Source organism: Castor canadensis, chromosome 16 (genome assembly GCF_047511655.1).
Source record: "Castor canadensis chromosome 16, mCasCan1.hap1v2, whole genome shotgun sequence".
NCBI classification, from domain to species: domain Eukaryota; kingdom Metazoa; phylum Chordata; class Mammalia; order Rodentia; family Castoridae; genus Castor; species Castor canadensis.
The window spans coordinates 58,512,263-58,532,434 of NC_133401.1; the positions used below are offsets into that span (position 1 = coordinate 58,512,263).

At 39.5% G+C, this 20,172-nt stretch overlaps 1 protein-coding gene across 6 annotated transcripts in view; it reads left to right on the forward strand.

Moving 5' to 3' along the window:
• The window catches only part of LOC109680839 (protein transport protein Sec24B-like), a 44,507-nt gene extending 24,799 nt beyond the window's left edge, over positions 1-19,708 (forward strand). The window contains exons 7-10 of one of the 6 annotated variants that reach the window (XR_012442492.1): positions 6,244-6,488; positions 10,779-11,373; positions 12,286-12,489; positions 15,340-19,708. The gene's annotated coding sequence lies outside the window, so the exon portion shown is untranslated. Of the gene's footprint in view, positions 1-6,243; positions 6,541-10,778; positions 11,374-12,285; positions 12,490-15,339 lie in introns of all 6 variants that reach the window. The other 5 variants (XR_012442491.1, XR_012442486.1, XR_012442485.1 and 2 more) reach the window with 5 other exon arrangements.
• The last annotated feature ends 464 nt before the right edge of the window (positions 19,709-20,172 follow it).

Here is a 20,172-nt window from a genome sequence, read left to right on the forward strand (position 1 = left end):
GAAACCATTCTCTCCCAAAAAATAATTTAATATAGAATTCAGAGGTAAATGAAAAAAATGAATACCCAATTCTGAACTCCAACAAAACAAAGATAAATGACACCAAGAAACCTAACAATGTCCACAAAAAAAACTCAAAAAGAAATCCTGTAAGTAATCACTGAGAATTTCATGGAGATGATACTAGACATACAAGAGGCAATCAAGAAATGTCAAAACACCAAAAATAAAGAATACGAGAAGACACAGAAACAAATAAATGAACTCAGAGGAGCCCTAAATAAACACCAAAGTGAAACAGAGAATACTACAAATAGAGAGATAAATGAATTAAAAACAAAAATAGAAATATTAAAGAGGAAGAGACCCATGATATGAAAAACCTCAGAAAAAAAAAGAATGAAGCCGAAAAACAAAGCACAGCGAAAGGCAACTCAAGCAGACTAGGGCAAGTGGAAGACAGAATCTCAGAACTTGAAGACAAAATGGAAATTAAAGGAAAAACTGAAGAACTGTTAGTTAAACAACTCAACATCTGCAAAAGGAAAATGCAAGAAATCCCCGACTCCATCAAAAGACCAAACCTGAGAATCATGGGCATTGAAGAAGGAGAAGAGGACCCAAAAAAGGGATTCATAATATATTCAATAAAATAATAACAGAAAATTTCCCAAATCTAGAGAAAGTTAAGCCCATTCAGGTACAGGAAGCCTCCAGGACACCAAACAGATGACCAAAATAGAACCTACCCACAGCATATTATCGTTAAAACAACAAGCACAGAGAATAGAGAAAGAATACTGAAGGCGGTAAAAGAGAAAAAACATAACATACAAAGGTAAACTCATCAAAATCACATCAGATTTCTCAGTGGAAACTTTAAAAGCAAGAAGGGCATGGAGTGAGGTATTCTGAGCACTGAATGAAAATAACTTCAACCCTAGGATATTCTACCCAGCAAAACTATCATTCAAAATTGATGGGGCAATAAAAAGTCTTCTGTGATAAGCAGAAGCTAAAACAATATATGACCACCAAACCACCACTACAAAAGATTCTCCAGGGAATTCTGCACAAAGAAAAGGAAAGCAAACAAAACCACGAGAGGACAGGCAGTATCAAACCACAGGAGAGGAAAAGACAAGAAATTGGAGAGTAACAGTGATTCAGCTGCACACAATCAAACCCTTAAACAACAAAAGCAACTAAATGACAGGAATCACCATGTACCTATCAGTATTAACACTGAATGTCAATGGAATCAACAGGGAAACTGGATTAAAAAGGAAGATCCAACAATCTATGGTTTACAGGAGACCCATCTCATTGACAGAAACATACACTACACTGGCTTAGGGCGAAAGACTGGAAGATTTATTAAGCCAATGGCCCCCCAAAACAGGCAGGAGTAGCAATACTTGTATCAGAAAAGTAGACTTCAAACTTACATTGATCGAATGAAATAAAGAAGGGCACTCCATACTAATAAGAGGAGAAATACATCAAAAGGAAATAACTATTATAAACCTATATACACCCAACATCAGTGCACCCAATTTCATCAAACATACTCTAAAGGTCTGAAAAGCATATATAGATTCCAACACAGTGGTAGCGCTAGACTTTAATACTGCCCTATCACCAATAGATAGGTCATCAAAACAAAAAAGTCAATAAATTATAGAACTAAATCACACCGTAGATCAAATGGACCTAGCTGATATCTACAGAATATTTCATCCAACATCTGCACAATATACATTCTTGTCAGCAGCACATGGAACTTTCTCCAAAACTGATCATATCTTAGGGAATAAAGCAAGCCTCAGCAAATATACAAAAATAGAAATAATCTGTGCATTCTATCTGACCACAATGAATTAAAACTAGAACTCAACAACAAAATTGATAGCAGAATATAGACAAACAATTGGAAGCTGAACAACACATTCCTCAATGATCAGTGGGTCACTGATGAAATAAAAGAGGAAATTAAAAGGTTCCTGGAAGTTAATGAAAATGAAAACACGACCTACACAACCTAGGGGACACAGCAAAGGCAGTCCAAAGAGGAAAGTTTATAGCCATGAGTGCATATATTAAAAGGTCAGAAAGATCTGAAATCAATGACCTAATGCTACATCTCAAACTCCAAGAAAAACAAGAAGAAGCAAAACGCAAATCAAGCAGAAGGAGAGAAATAATAAAAATAAGGCCTGAAACTAATGAAATAGAGACAAAAAAAACCATACAAAGAATCAACGAAACAAAAAGCTGGTGCTTTTAAAAAATAAACAAGATTGACAGACGCCTGGCAAATCTGACTAAAATGGGGACAGAAAAAACCCAAATCAGTAAAATAAGAAATGCAAAAGGGGAGATAACAACAAACACCACAGAAATCCAGGGAATCGTCAGAGACTACTTTGACAACTGATATTCCAATAAATTTGAAAATCTTGAAGAAATGAACAAATTTCTAGATACTCATGACCATCAAAACTTGAACCAAGAGGATATTAACCACCTAAATAGATCTATAACACTAAAGAAGGAATGTACCTCAACATTGTAAAGGCTACATATGACAAACCTACAGCCAACATCATACTTAACAGTGAAAAACTGAAACCATTTCCCCTAAAATCAGGAACAAGACAAGATGCCCACTATCCCCACTCCTATTCAACATAGTACTGGAATTCCTAGCCAGTGCAGTTAAGCAAGAAGAAGAAATAAAAGGAATACAAACAGGTAAAGAAACTATCAAACTATCCCTATTTGCAGACGATATGATCCTATACCTTAAAGACCCAAAAAACTCTACCCAAAAACTCCTAGACACCATAAACAGCTATAGCAAGGTAGCAGGATGCAAAATCAACTTACAAAAATCATTAGGTTTTCTGTACACCAACAACAAACAGAGAAGGAATGTGTGGAAACAATTCCATTTACAATAGCCTCAAAAAAATCAAATACCTAGGAGTAAACTTCACAAAGTATGTGAATGCTCTCTACAAAGAGAACTACAAACCTCTGAAGAAAGAGACTGAGGAAGACTACAGCAGGTGGGAAGATCACTCATGCTCATGGATTGGTAGAATCAACATGGTAAAACTGGCTATACTACCAAAAGGAATCTACGTGTTCAATGCAATTCCCATCAAAATCCCAATGACATTTATCAGAGACTGAAAAATCTACCCTAAAGTTCATTTGCAAACACAAGAGACCACAAATAGCCAAGGCAATAATCAGCAAAAAGAGCAATGCTGGAGGTATCACAATACCTGACTTCAAACTATATTACAAAGCAATAGCAATAAAAACAGCATGGTACTGGCACAAAACCAGATATGATGATCAGTGGGACAGAATAGAGGACCTGGATATGAATCCACATAGCTATGCCCATCTCATTTTTGACAAATGCGCCAAAAACATATAATGGAAAATTGACAGCCTCTTCAACAAATGTTGCTGGGAAAAGCGGATATCTGCCTTGCAGAAAACTGAAACTAGATCCATGTTTATCACCCTGTACTAGTATCAACTCAAAATGGATCAAGGATCTCAATATCAGACCTGAAACTCAAGCTAGTACAGAAAAGAGCAGGGAATATTCTGGAAGTAGTAGGTATAGGCAAGGACTTCCTCAATAGAACCCCAGCAGCTCAGTAACTAGGAGAAAGGATGGACAAATGTGACTATAAGAAATTAAAAATCTTCTGCACAACAAAAGAAATGGTCTCTAAACTGAAGAGAACACCCACAGAATGGGAGAAAATATTTGCTAGGTATACATCAGACAAAGGACTGATAACCAGAATATACAGGGAACTCAAAAATCTAAACTCCCCCAAAATCAATGAACCAAGAAAGAAATGGGAAACTGAACTAAACAGAACTTTTTCAAAAGAAGAAATTCAAATGGCCAAAAAGCACATGAAAAAATGCTCATCATCTCTGGCCATAAAGGAAATGCAAATCAAAACCACACTAAGATTCCACCTCACCCCTGTTAGAATAGCTATCATCAAAAACACCACCAACAACAGGTGTTGGCGAGGATATGGGGTAAAAGGAGCCCTCATACACTGCTGGTAGGAATATAAGCTAGTGCAACCACTCTGAAAAGCAATATGGAGGCTTCTTAACAAACTAAACATAGATCTGCCATATGATCCAGCAATCCCACTGCTAGGGATATACCCAAAGGAATGCGACTCAAGTTACTCCAGAGGCACCTGCACATCCATGTTTATTGCAGTGGTTTTCACCATAGCTAAGTTATGGAAACAGCAAAGATGCCTCACTACTGATGAATGGATTAAGAAAATGTGGTATTTATACACAATGGAATTTTATTCAGCCATGAAAAAGAATTAAATCTTATCATTCGCAAGTAAATAGATGGAACTGGAGAACATCATCTTAGGTAAAGTTAGCCAGGTTTAGAAAGCCAAAAATCATATGTTCTCCCTCACTTGCAGACTTTAGATGTAAAACAAATTCAATAATATTATTAGACGGGTCACACGCTAAGGGGAGGACATATACAGGAGGAATAGGGAAAGGTAGGAAACCAAAAACTTGAAAGTGTTTGTTGTCCCCACTGCAGAGGAGCTAATACAGTCACCTTGAAGTGACAGAGGTCACTATGGGAAAGTAACTAGGAAGTAGTGAAGAGGTCTGGTAGAGATGAATCAATACGGGTTGTAATATACATGTGCATGGAAGTAATGCTAGGAATCTCTCTGTAAAACTATCTTTATCTCCAACTAGCAAAAACGCTATGTCTTTCTTATCATTACTTATGTCTTCTCTTCAACAAAATTGGAAAAGAGGGCAGAACAGGTTCTGACTGGAAGCAAGGGGGTGGGGGAAGGGTATAGGGTGGGAGGCTGGTGGGAGAAATGGCCCAAATAATGTATGCACATATGAATAAATGAATTTAAAAAAATAATTATATCCAAGGGGCTGGCTTTGTGGCTCAAGTGGTAGAGCACCTGCTTAGCAAGCTTGAGGCCACTTCTTTCTCTGGCTATTATTTTTGGCCAATGGTTTAATCCTTCATCACTTTGAAAATACTAATCCACTGATTTCTGACTTCCAAGGCTTCTGATAAGAAATCTGATGAGGGATTTTATAGTGAAATGCTCTCTCCACTCTCCTCTCTTCTTCTCTCCTCTCTCTTCCTTCCCCTCTCTCCACCCCCCTCCCCCTTTTTCTTCTCCATAGATGCCATAGATGTTAATAAAATGCCCCATAGTGCTTTAGGGAATAGTTCTTTTATGGCAGTGTTTGAAAACTACTACCAAAGGGTTAATTTGACATCGATCACTCCAGGTGTAAAGATAAAGGAATTGAATACCTTGAGTATAGATAGGATGAGGTCTTTAAAAGCCAAAAGTTAGCACAGATTTTCAGACTCCAAATGAAGAGGCCATTGAAGCATCCTACTGGCTTCAGCTTCTCAGGAGTAAATACCAGTCTCCATGAAAAACTATTGGAGTACGTTATTTTTTTTTTAAGTTGGAATGGTTTTTGGACCAATGAGACAAGCTCTGTGGCTTGTGCCCAGCTGTGATTGGTCCTTTTGTCCTATGACCTCATCAAAGAGCCATTGTTAGTAAGGCCAACTGCCATTCAGTAGGTATAAAGGAGTTTGCCTGGGCTGGATTTTTGTCCATATAGTGCAGGAAGCTCTTGGGTGGTGACCCACTGGACTACTATAAAGCTTGGTTAACAGTTGTTTGGATTTTGCTTTTGGGTCTTTGTTTATTGTTTTCTGTTTTTGCTTATATATTTCATTTTTATTTACTTTTTGATTTTTTTCTTTTGTTTTTTATTTTGTTACTTTTTACCTTCCTTTTTTTCCTCAGGTAGCATTGTTTCTATTCTTGGTTATTTTTAATTCATCTTTTTTCTTTTTGGCTTTTTGTTTCTTTTTAAAAATTCAGTAACAGTGCCAGGGTCATTGTGTGATGAGAAGGATCAGGTGCTGACAGCACAGCCCCTGACAGTGCCAGGTCCACTGAGGAGATCCTGAAGATTCAGTATTGTGTCCTGAGGACCACAGGCAAAGTCTTCTTTGGCTATGTGAAACTTGCCTACCACCACCTTATGGGAACCCAGGTTGCAGTAAAACTACAGCAGAAGTAGGAGACAAGCTCCTACATTGCATCCAAAATATCTGTATTGAAGACACTGTACCACTCCCATATCATGGTGTTTCAGGTGATCGAAACAGTGGACTGTGTCTACATGGTTATGGAGTACGTGAGTGGATGGCAGCTCCTGCACCATATCATATACTACCAGCGCCTGTGTGAGGGTGAGGCTGGAAGCATATTCAAGCAGATCGTGGGTGCAGTCAGATATTGCCATGACAGAGGCATTGTACACAGAGACCTGAAAGCTGACAACATCCTGCTTGATACTCAAGGCAACGTGAAAGTCATCGACTTTGGCCTTGGCACCAGGTACTGGATTGGAGAGGAGCTGACAGATTGGTTTGGTGCTTTTACACACCAGGTACCTGAACTCTTCCTGCGCCTACCCCATGTTGGCCAAAAGGTGGATGTCTGGAGCCTGGGAGTCATCCTCTACTATGTGGTGACAGGAACGTTGCCCTTTATAGGGAAGACGGTTTTGAAGGTGCAGCAGGCAGTCCTGGAATTAAGTTATGACATACCTTGATACCTTTCTATGAGCCTGAGAAATATTGTTCAGATGCTCATAAAAACTCCTAGTGAGAGGCCCACTGTGGAGGACATTTTGGGGCACCCTTGGCTAAGCCAAGGGGAGGAATGGTCACTTACTCCTGATGTGGAGTCTCTGCCCGAACACCTGGACCCTGCAATCGTGGTAGCCATGTGTGACCTGGGTTACAACCCAGAGGATATTTGCCAGTCTCTACTGCAGAGACAATTTGATGAGGCGATGGCCACCTACCTCATGTTGAGAGAACAGGTGTGCCAGGGGATTACATTCAATGACCACATTAAGCCCCCAGTGCGCCCAGAGATTGTGCCCACCGCATCCCCTGCAGATCCTTCCACCTTTGCTCTTCCCCAAGGAGGAGAGCCAGTGCACCTTGCCTTTCTTACACCTTCACCTTGTCCTCCAATGACAAGAAGGCAGCTCCAAGTTTTCTTAGAGCTTTTATCATGAAATGGTGTTGATCTTATCAAAGGCTTTTTCTGCATCTATTGAGATGATCAAGTGGTTTTTGTCTTTGTTCCTGTTAATGTGGTTCATTACGTTTATTGATTTTCGAATGTTGAACCACCCCTGCATCCCTAGGATGAAGCCTACTTAGTCGTGGTGAATGAGTGATCTTTTTGATGTGTTCTTGAATTCAGTTTGCCATTATTTTGTTGAGGATTTTTGCGTCAATGATCATTAAGGAGATTGGCCTATAGTTCTCCTTTTTGGAGGTGTCTTTGCCTGGTTTTGGGATAAGTGTAATACTGGCTTCATAAAATGTGTTTGGCAGTTTTCCTTCCCTTTCTATCTTGTGGAACAGTTTAAGGAGGGTTGGTATCAGTTTTTCTTTAAAGGTCTGATAGAATTCAGCAGAGAATCCATCAGGTCCTGGACTTTTCTTTTTGGGGAGACTCTTGATTGCTGCTTCAATTTCATTTTGTGTTATAGATCTATTCAGGTGATTAATTTCCTCTTGGTTCAGTTTTGTATGATCATATGTACCTAGAAATCTGTCCATTTCTTTAAGATTTTCAAATTTATTTGAATATAGGTTCTTGAAGTAGTCTGATGATTTCCTGGACTTCCATGGTGTTTGTTGTTATCTCCCCTTTTGCACTCCTGATTCTACTAATTTGGGTTTTTTCTCTCCTCATTTTAGTCAGGTTTGCCAGGGGTCTATCGATCTTGTTTATTTTTTCAAAAACCAACTTTTTGTTTCATTAATTCTTTGTATGGTTTTTTGGTTTCTATTTCATTGATTTCAGCTCTTATTTTTATTATTTCTCTCCTTCTATTTGTTTTGGGATTTGCTTGTTCTTGTTTTTCTAGGAGTTTAAGGTGTATCATTAGGTCATTGATTTGGAATCTTTCAGTCTTTTTAATATATGCACTCATGGCTATAAACTTTCCTCGCAAGACTGCCTTTGCTGTGTCCCATAGGTTCTGGTAGGTTGTGTTTTCATTTTCATTGACTTCCAGGAACTTTTTAATTTCCTCTTTTATTTCATTGATGATCCATTCTTCATTAAGTAATGAGTTATTTAGTTTCCAGCTGTTTGCATGGTACTTTTGGTGTTGAGTTCTACTTTTACTGCATTGTGATCAGATAGAATGCATGGTATAATTTCTGTTTTCTTATATTTGCTGAGACTTGCTTTGTGCCCTAGGATATGATCTATTTTGGAGAAGGTTCCATGGGCTGCTGAGAAGAATGTATATTGTGCAGAGGTTGGATGAAATGTTCTGTAGACATCAACTAGGTCCATTTGATCTATTGTATATTTTAGATCTTGAATTTCCTTATTGATTTTTTGTTTGGATGACCTACTTATTAATGTTAATGGGGTGTTAAAGTCTCCCACAACCACTGTGTTGGAGTTAATATATGCTTTTAGGTCTTTCTGGGTATGTTTGATGAAATTGGGTGCGTTGACATTGGGTGCATACAGGTTGATGATTGTTATTTCCTTTTGGTCTATTTCCCCTTTTATTAGTATGGAATGTCCTTCTTTATCTCATTTGATCAATGTAGGTTTGAAGTATACTTTGTCAGAGATAAGTATTGCTACTCCTGCCTGTTTTCGGGGGCCATTGGCTTGGTAAATCTTCTTCCAGCCTTTCATCCTAAGCCTATGCTTATTTCTGTCGGTGAGATGGGTCTCCTGTAAGCAACAAATTGTTGGATCTTCCCTTTTAATCCATTTCTTCAAGCGGTGCCTTTTGATGGGTGAATTAAGTCTGTTAACATTAAGTGTTAGTACTGATAGGTATGTGGTGATTCCTGTCATTTAGTTGTCTTAGTTGTTTGAAGGTTTGGTTGTGTGTACCTAAGTTGAGGTTACTCTCTACTGTCTTGCTTTTTCTTTTCCTGTGGTTTGGTGCTGCCTGTCTTTTCATGGTTAAGTTGGGTTTCACTTTCTGTGTGCAGAATCCCTTGAAGAATCTTTTGTAGTGGTGGTTTTGTGGTCACATATTGTTTTAGTTTCTGCTTGTCATGGAAGACTTTTATTGCTCCATTTATTTTGAATGATTGTTTTGCTGGGTAGAGTATCCTGGGGTTGAAGTTATTTTCATTCAGTTCCTGGAAGATCTCACCCCACGCTCTTCTTGCTTTTAATGTTTCTGTTGAGAAGTCTGCTGTGATTTTGATGGGTTTACCTTTGTATGTTACTTGTTTTTTCTCTCTTACAGCCTTCAATATTCTTTCCCTAGTTTCTGAACTTGTTGTTTTAATGATGATATGTTGTGGGGTAGTTCTATTTTGATCTGGTCTGTTTGGTGTCCTGGAGGCCTCTTGCATCTGTATGGGAATATCTTTCTCTAGATTTGGGAAATTTTCCGTTATTATTTTGTTGAATATATTATGCATTCCCTTCGCTTGCACCTCTTCTCCTTCTTCGTGCCCATGATTCTCAATTTTGGTCTTTTGATGGAGTCGGTGAGTTCTTGCATTTTCTTTTCACGGGTCCTGAGTTGTTTAATTAATAGTTCTTTGGTTTTTCCTTTAATTACCATTTCATCTTCAAGTTCTGAGATTCTGTTTTCTGTTTGTTCTATTCTGCTGGATTGGCCTTCCGTTTTGTTTTGCAATTCTGTTTTGTTCTTTTTTCTGAGGTTTTCCATATCCTGGGTGGTTTCCTCTTTAATGTTGTCTATTTTTGTCCTGAGTTCATTTATCTGTTTATTCATCATGTTCTCTGTTTCACTTTGGTGTTTATACAGTGCTTCTATGGTTTCCTTTATTTCTTCTTTTGCTTTTTGAAATTCTCTATTTTTGTTGTCTTGGAATTTCTTGAGTGTCTCCTGTACATTTTGGTTGACCCTATCCAATATCATCTCTATAAAATTCTCATTGAGTATAAAGGAAAAAACTCATAATAAAAATTTTTAAATGCAACTGAATTGGGTTCAGACTCAGTGCATGAGAATCAACCCAAAAACATCCTTGAGATGAAGAAAGAGAAACAGACACATCCAGAATGGGACAGAGTACAATTTCTTGGGGAACTTAGTGATGGAAATGTGATTTGGGGCAGCAGGAAGACCATGTGAATCCCCACAGTTTGGGTCAGAAGGAGAAGTGTTAGGACAAAGTGACTTTATCTAAGCCAGAATGTATCTGGAGTATCCTAAGCTACTATCAAAGAGTCAGGCATATTCAGGCACCAGAGTCTAGTTCAAAATCTCCACACACTACTCTAATGGTTTTTTATCTAATTACATTCTGCTGGGAAAACCGTGGAGGAAAAATCTGACAGGTTTTTCTCTGGGGCCATCATGGCGGTTACCACTCAAGATAGCTGCAACATGTCAGGTTGAATCCATATAGAAACAAAGAGGCCTGCCTGTATCTGAAGCAGTTATGAGAAATGAAATGCTGTTTTCTTTCCTGCAATCTGGGGATTGAAACCAGGGTATTGAGCTTCACTGGCAAGTATTCTGCCATTTGTGCCATGCTCCAGGCCATGAAAATGCTTTTTATCAGTGCCCAGGAGAACTGGGTGGATAGTTTATGCCTTTTGTTTCAGCATCATCAAAGGCATCCCCTCTCTCACTCTCAACAGTCTCTGCACCACCCAAATGTGATCAGCAGCAGACACTGTACCACCCAAACATCATCAAACTGTTCCAGGTGATAGAAACAGTGGACCATGTCTACATCGTAGTGGAAGATGACACAGGGTGGAACTCCTCCAGTATATCCAATAAACCAACTGCCTTCATGAGAATGAGACCAAGGAGTACACAAGCAGATTTGTGTGTGCCATCAAATACTGAGACACAAAAAGGCCTTGCACACAGAGATGTGGAATCTAACATCCTGCTGCATGCTTAAGGACCCATCAAGATGAGTGACTGGCTTTAGCGTCAGATCCTGATAGAGTTGTGTGGTGTTTTTGCATTCTGTGCCATCAAAATCTTCCTGCACTACAAGAACTATGGCCTGGGTGTCCCCCTGTATTGCATGATCCCAGCTACCTTCCCATTTAAAGGGAAGACATTTTTTGTAGATGCAGCAGCAGGTCCTACATCCAGGGTATGATATACAATCTTACCTTTCTATAGAACTACAAAACATCATCATTCAATTACTCACCCTCAAGCCTAGCGAGAAGACTGCCCTGGGGAACATGGTGGGGAACCTATGGCTCAGCCAAGGTAAGGAAGATCACTGAGTCCTGTTGACACACTGCCTAAATACTCAAACCCTACAATCCTGGCAGCCATGTCTTACCCAGGTAACAAATCACATGAGATAGATGAGTTTTTATTAAACAGAAAATTCAATGAGGTAATGGAAACATTCCTCATGGTGAGACAGCAGTCATGCCAGGGGTTTAGCTGCACCATCCACATTAATTCTCCTGAGTATCCAGATATGCCTTGCCCATCCCCTACAGATCCTTCCACCTTTGTTTTCCACCCAAGGAGAGCTAGGGTTGCCCTTCACAACTTCACCTTTTCTAATGTTAAGAAGTCAGGGCAGAGGGTCAGAAGAAGAACCAGCCTGCCTAACATTACCCTTTGCACCTGCTGAGAAGGACTCCCATCCTCAGCATAGTCCCCCAGCCTAGTCCTATGGCTCCCTGTCTCCTGGGAAGATTGTCTCTTGGGGAGAGTGGCATGTTCTCTTAGGGTATGCCCTCAGATGAATACATCCTTACCAGTGGGCAATCTCACCATGTGACCACAGTCTCTACCAATGACAATTGTTTGGGCTAGAAGGGGTAACAAGGAGATTGTGGCCTCTATGCTCAGTCTATTGTTGTATGCTGGCAGAAAAGTCACATCTTCAGTTCAATAACAAAGTGGTCCCAAAGAAAGCCATTGGCAACAGAAAGATGCCATTACAATGGAGAGCCAGAAGACTCTGTGCTCCATGGATTCTGATGCCATGGTGTGGGGTTTTAGCCTGGTGCAGACTCAACCAGCTGCAGGAAGGTCAGGGAGGGAGTTCATGCTGCCATGTGCCCAGAACACCCTGAAAAGTTCTCTTCCTAGTTCAGGAAAAGGCATTCAAACTATCTTTCCATGTGCATGGCAAAGTTTGATATGGGTCTCTCCCCACAGGATTCCAGTCAAATAGTATCTGACACTGAAATGGTCTTCCAAAGCATCATTTTTGCAGAGTGGAGAAGGTGAGCTGAAAGGTTGCCTATAGCTATCCAGAGAGGAGAAACCCCTTGCCACTCACCTGTGGGAAACCTTGGAGACTTTTTCCTGGGACTCTTCTCCGTTCCCTGCTCATCTATCTTTTTCTTCATATTTCTGGAGGTAAGCACAGGTGATTTTTTTATAAATTTCTTTTTCACAAGTATCTGAAAATAAAATTGATGCTTGTGAAGGATAGACAGAAGTGTTTCTACATAATACACATAATACATACAGAATGACATATGCAACACACATGGGATTTATGATGCATAATTTAAAAAATTAGTGCTATGATCCAACCAATTAACTAACTAAAAAATTCAAATGTGACTCAAGTAGTAGAGCTCCTGTCTGGCAAGCATGAGGCCCTGAATTCAAACCCCAGTACTGCCCCCCCCCCCCAAAATTTAGAGTTTTCACAACACCATTTTCCCCCATGTCTTCCTTGATTATGCTGTTGTCACTGGAGAAGAAAGGGATGAGGAGGATGCCCTGGTGAGAGAGAAAGGGGATAAATCCTCAACTCACATCCCCTATTTTCATGTAATTCACAGGAACTTGAAATTCACAATGGAAAGCATTCTGTGGGATTTCATCAAAAAATGCTGTTTCTACATAAATGAGTTAGGTATAGTTACTATTAATATTAACCAACTAATTAAACCCATTTGGAATGACCAATAAAAATTAAAAATTTGGGTATGGCCTGGTTTTCCTGGAAGTGCAACATCTAGTCTACCTTTAAATGCTCACCACTTTTCCCAGCTGTTTGGATGCCATCCTTTCTTTGCTCACTTTTGGCCCATGACTTCTCTGCTTCATGATATCTTTCCTTCAGTACTACATAACTTTATTCATTAAAAACTTGCACAACCCCAAGACCCAAATGCCCTACCTGGCTATTCATTTTCAATCCATACCCAAAAGTGACCCCTTAATTCCTCAGGGACAATTTGTACCCCTTTTCAGCATGAAGCAGCTATAGAAGATGGATCTTCCCTCATCAACAACCTGGGGTGGGGGTTGCCCCTTGTAATCTTCCAAAGAATCATCTCTTCCATGTCTGAGAGAGGGAAATGTAAGGCTTACAAATGAACCTAAATAACTCCCTTTTGCATCTAGTCCCAATTCTGTGTAAATTCCCACCTAATCTTTCTTATCCTTTTCAGACCCTTTCCTGATCTAGTCAGAGAAATGACTCAAAAACTTTGAAGATATGTCTCTGGACCAAGCCAAACCCTGGCCAATATGCTGATCTATTCAGGAATGCAACCCTACCATCTGTGAAAGGGACAATCAACTGCCTGGTCCACTTCCCCACCTGCATTCCTACAATCCCCTCCTTACAAAAACATGTAAAGATTCACTCAAATTACCTCATGAGGCCAATGGTGTCAGGCTCTTTCCTGTCTTGGAAAGTGGATAAAAAACTTTGTCTCTACTTTAACTCCAGTCTATATAGAATTGTTCACAGCCTGCCCACCAGCCATACTACTAGGATCTAACACATATGACTTTCCTTGGACCCAGAAACTTTTGCCTAGGGTTCCTCCATAAAAGTTTGCTAAACAGTACCTATCTCTCTATCTATCTATCATTTATCTTACTTCATGGGACCAGAGTTTGAACTCAGAGCTTCACACTAGGAAAGCAGGTGCTCTACGGCTTGAGCCACACCTCTAGTCCATTGTGCTCTGATTAGTTTGGATATGGGGGGGAGTCTCCTGAACTAGTATCCCAGGCTGGCCTAAACCACCTATCCACCCCCCCCCCATTTCAGCCACCCAAGTAGAGAGGATTGCCAGCATGAGCCAACGGCACCTGGCTTAAAATTATACTTTATAGCCAGGCATGGTAGGACACCCTTGTGATCCCAGCACTTGGGAAATTGAGACAGGAGTCTTGAGAGTTCATGGCCAGCTTGGCTTACACACTGAGACCTTGTCTCTAAATAAATAAATGAAACAAAAAATATTTTTGAAGCTATTGTAAATGGTATTGTTTCCCTCACTTTTTTCTTAGCCTGTTCATTGTTTGTATATAGAAATGCTACTGATTTTTGTGTTTTGACCACAAAAAGGGAGTTTCCTGGACATTCCAAACCAGATGCTTCATGAAGGGGGCAGGTATGAACTAAGTAGGGCTAGGGGCATGTCCTAAGATAGACCTTGAATTAGCACCCTTTTACCCCATCTCTACCAACCTACACTTCCCTATCCTCCTGCCTCACAATTTTCTGAGATATGTATAGTAGTCAACATCCTAAATGCAGAAGGAATGGTGGGTGTGGCTGATGATGTGGTGCAGTGGTAGAGTATTAGTGAGGATGCACAAGGACCTTGGGGAGAGGGGAACAGCAATGGTGTTTATCAGAGAGGCAGGGAGAGGAGAATGGGGAGTGATCATCTAATGTGTATAAAGTTTCAGTTTTACTTGATTGCAGGCCTATCTCAGTGTAGAGTTCTTTCCCAGCATGCATAAGGCCTTGAATTGGGCCTGATCACTAAGAAAAAAAAAGTTTTGAAAAAGAGTTGTGGAGATGGTGATGATTGCACATTATGAATATAAGGTACTCACAACAATTTTTCTGCCAACACAGACCACTTATCTCATAGTGGACCCATATATTATATTGAGATGAATATTTCCTATTGATAAGTGATGTGGCAGCCATCCTAAGGGTGTAGTGCAAATGCACTTGATGCTGCTGTAAACAGAATATGCTGCCAGTAATGTGAAAGTGTAGCACATACAATTATGTATAGTACATATGTGACAATGTCTATGCTACTGGTTTATGTGTTTACTATTTTGTTCTTACTGCTATTTTGAGTGTACTTCTACTTATAAAAACTTAGCTGTAGAACAATAGACCATGGTACACTGGCGACAGCTTTACATGTTTACTGTATCTCTCTCTCTTTCTCTTTCTCTCCCCTCTCTCTCTGTTGGTCTATGGTTTGAACTCAGGATTTTGCTGTTGCAAAGCTGGTGCTCTACTGAATTGAGCCATACCTCCAGACCATTTTGTTCTGGTTATTTTGGAGATCAGGTCTCAAGAACCATTTTCCTGGACTGGCCTTGAACTGGGATCCACCTGATCTCAGTCTACTGAGTAGCTGGGATTGCCGGTGTGAGCTGTTGGTGCCGGGCTACTGCATCTCTTGAATTCATCATTATCTCTTGTGTTTTAATGTCATGTTTTGTTCATAAGCATACAAAATCACATGTAAAGGTTCATAAGAGGCCATGCCAAATAACTGATCTACAAGTGATAGTAAAAGTAGTTAAGGACTACAAAGGAGGAAAATCAGTAATGACCATTACTTGCTTGTGAGCCATGTCTCATTTCACCATATGTATGAACCTGAAGAACAAGAACAAAGTGATGAAGGCTATTGCTGCATTGAAGAGTATGAGACCAAAATATTGGAGAAAGGCCTGAATCAGACATGGAGAAAAAGCAATGGAGAAACTTGGAATAAGCCAGATTGATGAGTAGACACAGAAGTGTCTCCCTGTCAGCATCACGTCTACCAGAGCCAAAGCAAAAAGTCTGTGGTGTTGAAAGATAAAGTTGGACGTGACTCTGATGTTGAACTTTACTGCTAGCTCTGAGAGGTTTAAATAGTTCTAGAATCACTACTCATTCCATAATGTGAAAATTAGTGGTGAGTCTGTGAGCACTGAGGGGAGGGCCATTGAAGAAGTTTTGTGAACTCTAGATAAGCTGGTTACAGGAGAAAATTGCTTTCCAAAGCAAATCTTCAATATGGATGAAACCTGTTTACAGAATGACAAAATCACGTATTGACACATTCCTCAGAACTATCCATGTTATTAAGTGACTCATGACTGTATTTAATACCACTGATCTGTACTCGGAAATGGTTATGGAGCCAGGCAGCTGGAGCATACCTATAATCCTAGTTACTAGGTAGGATGACATCAGGAGGATTGCTGTTCAAGGCTAGGAAGGCAAAAATTCTCTAGACTCCAATTCAACCAATAGAAACTGCATGTAGTGGTCACACATGTCATACCAGCTATGCAGGAAGTGTAAATAGGAGGATCATAGACCAGGCTGGCTTGGGCTTAAATATGAGACCCTATGAGAAAAATTAACAAAGGCAAAAAGGACTAGGGGTGTGGCTCAGGTGTTAGAGTACCTACCTAGCAAGAGAAGGCCCTGAGGTCAAACCCCACTAGCTATCTACCTCCCAAAATGCATGCGATAAGGAGAGTGGGGGATAATTCCCACTTATTGCTCCCAACATATGGCCTCAGCAGCAGTTTCAAGTTAGCACAACAAATGCTCCTTGACATACCCTCTCTGGCTTTGCTATGGAAACTATCTATTTCAAAGATAGAATATTAACATCCACCAGTCAAGGGGCTCTCTGGTTTGTCTTGATGACAAATACACCAATCCCTTCCAAAGCCCTCAACATATATGGTCCACATAAATGGCCCAATAAGAACTTTATCTAGCTTTTCCCCAGACCTGCTCTACTTTGGCTCTAGGAATTAATTCAGGTAAAAACTGATTTCTTACCTCAGCACTTTTCCTTAATTGCATTAATTAAACTGTCACAATGTTAGGACTCTCACTGTTCCCATAATATATACATCCTATGACCAATCCACCTCTGCAGTTTTCTCTACAATATCTTCTGCCTCCACAGTAAGTCCACCACACATGGCAGTTGTTGGACTTTCTTCTCTCTTTTCCTAAGGCCTTTGACTTCCCAGGGAATGCATGTCCTCTCCTTGCTGCTTGACACCATGAATTCTCCAGGGACACTATAGTCACAGTGGTTTACTTGACCCCTGTTCTCTCCCACTTTGGGTGTTATTTTAGTCCTAGATTAACTTTTGGATAAAACACATGAAACTGCTCTTTATGAATAAGTAAATCCTTTTCATTTCAGGAAAAAGTATCCAGGTATCATAAGCATCTGCCTTTCCCCTTCTGTCTGAGGCAATGGAGTGGCAGGGGAGGCTGAACACAGCCACTTACTAGCAGCTCAGGTCAGCAGACCAACAGTTGTGAACTATGGTGACCACACCTTAATGACAGAAAGTGCTGAGGACAAACCACCAGGCAAGTGTATCATAGTTCCTAAATGTTCTGAATTCTAAGAAAACAGAAAAGCCACATAGAAAAATCATCAGGATTACAGCACAAGTCTTGATACAGCATGTATCGCTTGGTTAATTTTTAAATAAGTGGTGCTAATCAAAACATAACCTCAAGTAGTTGCAAAAGGAAAAAAAGGCATAAAGAACAGAGAAAAAATAATTCATAGGAGGCTGGGCACTATGGTACATGAATATAATCCCAGCACTCAGGAAGTGGACAAAGAATGTTCTCCAATTTATGGACAGCCTCGGCTATACATTGAGACCTGGTCTCAAAACTAATAACACTTCATGTTGTTGATAGTCAGGACTGTAAGTAACCTAGGAAGGGGTGTGCAGAGACTGCAACTGAAGAAGGGACAAGGGGACTCTTGTGAGGGCTACTATCTGCAGATAGAGATAATTTCCCCAAAGGGGCTAAATGTATGAAAAATCATTAAGCTGTGCATTCATGCTCATAGAGCTTTTGTATGCATATTATACTTCAATACAAAGTTGAAAATGTTTACAATGGAATTTAAAAGGAACACTTCCCAAGCTGTTCTTCACTAACATGCAGGGACTTAAATTAATGTAAGGGCGGGAACCATACATATTCAGCGGAAAAAGCATGTATTTTTTGTCCTCTGTCAGTCCATGTTTCAAGGTTTCCATGATGAATACATATTTTTCCTTTAGTGGCTGACATTGAATCAGAGACAAAAACTGATAAAATCTGAAGCAAAGCACAATCACCCATCTAGCAGCACAAGCAAAAGACACTCTCCAGTCCAACATTCAGTATACTTTTATATCACTATTAACTCAATAGGCTGTAATGTTCCAGTCAACTTGAGTAGTCCACACAGTACAAGTTGTTCTAATATTTTATTTAGGAAGACAAATGAGGATACATTTTTGGTTGACACAAAGTATAAAAATCCACAGCAGGCTAATCAGTGGGGGGAAAATATGCTCAAAATTGAAACAAAGGGAAAAAGAGTTGAGAGGAAGAAATTAATTTTAGCTTCCTAGCCCTGTGGGTAACAAAAGACCTGCTACTGGCAGGTGGAAAAAGGAGCGGGTGTACTCAAATACACATAGCCATAAATCTTCACACTCGTATTTAAGATAGCCCAGGAAGAAGAAATAGTCCCCATCTCTGTTTAAATTTATAGTTAATACAGTTGGATACTCAAGGGGGAAAATCTCCCTTACCAATATGTTTTTAATTTTGCTAAATTAAATTCAAATAAAAATATATTTTATTTCTTTGGATCGTTGTCTCGTAGGTAATCCATTGAAAATTTTTTTGTAGTACTGGGGTTTGAACTCAGTGCCTCATGCTTTCTAGGCAGACACTCTACCATTTCAGCTAGCCCTAGGTAATCCATTGAATACAGTTTTTTGTTTAAAGTTCCTCCTCCCAAATGCAGTACTTTCTACTTAATTTTGAACTGCTAGCAAGCATATTGAAAAATAATTCACATTATTTAAATAAAAGAATGTGGTCTAAGTTCAAACCAATAGAAATATACTTTCTAACTCTCAGTGACACAGTCTTAATGATATGTTGCTTGTCCTTGCTTCTCCTGCTCCTTTATCCTGTTAAATGGTCAGAGAGAAGAGTCATAACTAGTACAATGAGATTGGAATTCCCATGTAGGATAGAAATCATTTTACTTCTCAGTCTCCTAGCATTATCTTGACAGAATGAGGGCAGAAAGAACAATGATCAAAGCAAGGTAAAAATTTCTCTTATTTGGCTTCGCTTCTCATAAGGCAGGCAATAAAAAGGCTTACCTAATTTACCAGTTTCCACTTTGATGTTTTAAGTATTTGAGCATCACCAATCCAAACTGAAATCAAATAACCCATACTTAAACTATTTCATCAAAACTGTAGGAAACAGAAGCTGGGGATGGGGCACACACATTTAACAGTACTCATGAAAAATTGACAGGAAGACTGCACGTTGGAGGCCACCCAGGGCTACACAGCAAAACCCTGTCTCAAAACAAAACAAGCAAAGAAACCACAAGAAAAGCCACTCATAAAACAAATATATAAACTATGATTTTATATAACAACAAAACATGTGTATGTCCTAAACACCACTATAGTGAAAAACAAGATTTTTGTTACATTTTCGAGACATTTTAAGAACTCAATTCTGTAAGAAACTTTTTTTCCCTTTTTTTTTTTTTTTTTTTTTTACACAAAATCTCATTACTTGGCCCAGGCTGGCGCAATTCTCTCAATTCTCCTGCCTCAGCCTACTGATTGCTGGGATCACAATAACCATGTGTGAACAACCACACATGGCCTGAAACTATATTTGTTACATTTTGGTTTTTGCAGTGTTAGGAATACAACATAGGGCTTTAAGCATGCTCGGCAAGTGTTCTACTATGGAGCTATACTGCCAGCTTCAAAACTGTTACTTTTTAAAAGAAAGAATATTTTCAACTTTTTTTTGAATTATTAAAAATCTTGAAAGGTGAAAGTTGTCCTTAGTTCCACATCCAACATCAAGCTGTGATTACTTGTCAGATCTTAAGAAAAAAGACTTTTCCTTGAGCTTCGTATTTACCTTGCAGCAATGTCTGTAAGCCATAATCAGATTGAGTGGCCCAAAGTCCGCATAAAACTTTAAAAAGTGTGTGTATTCTACAAACTGAA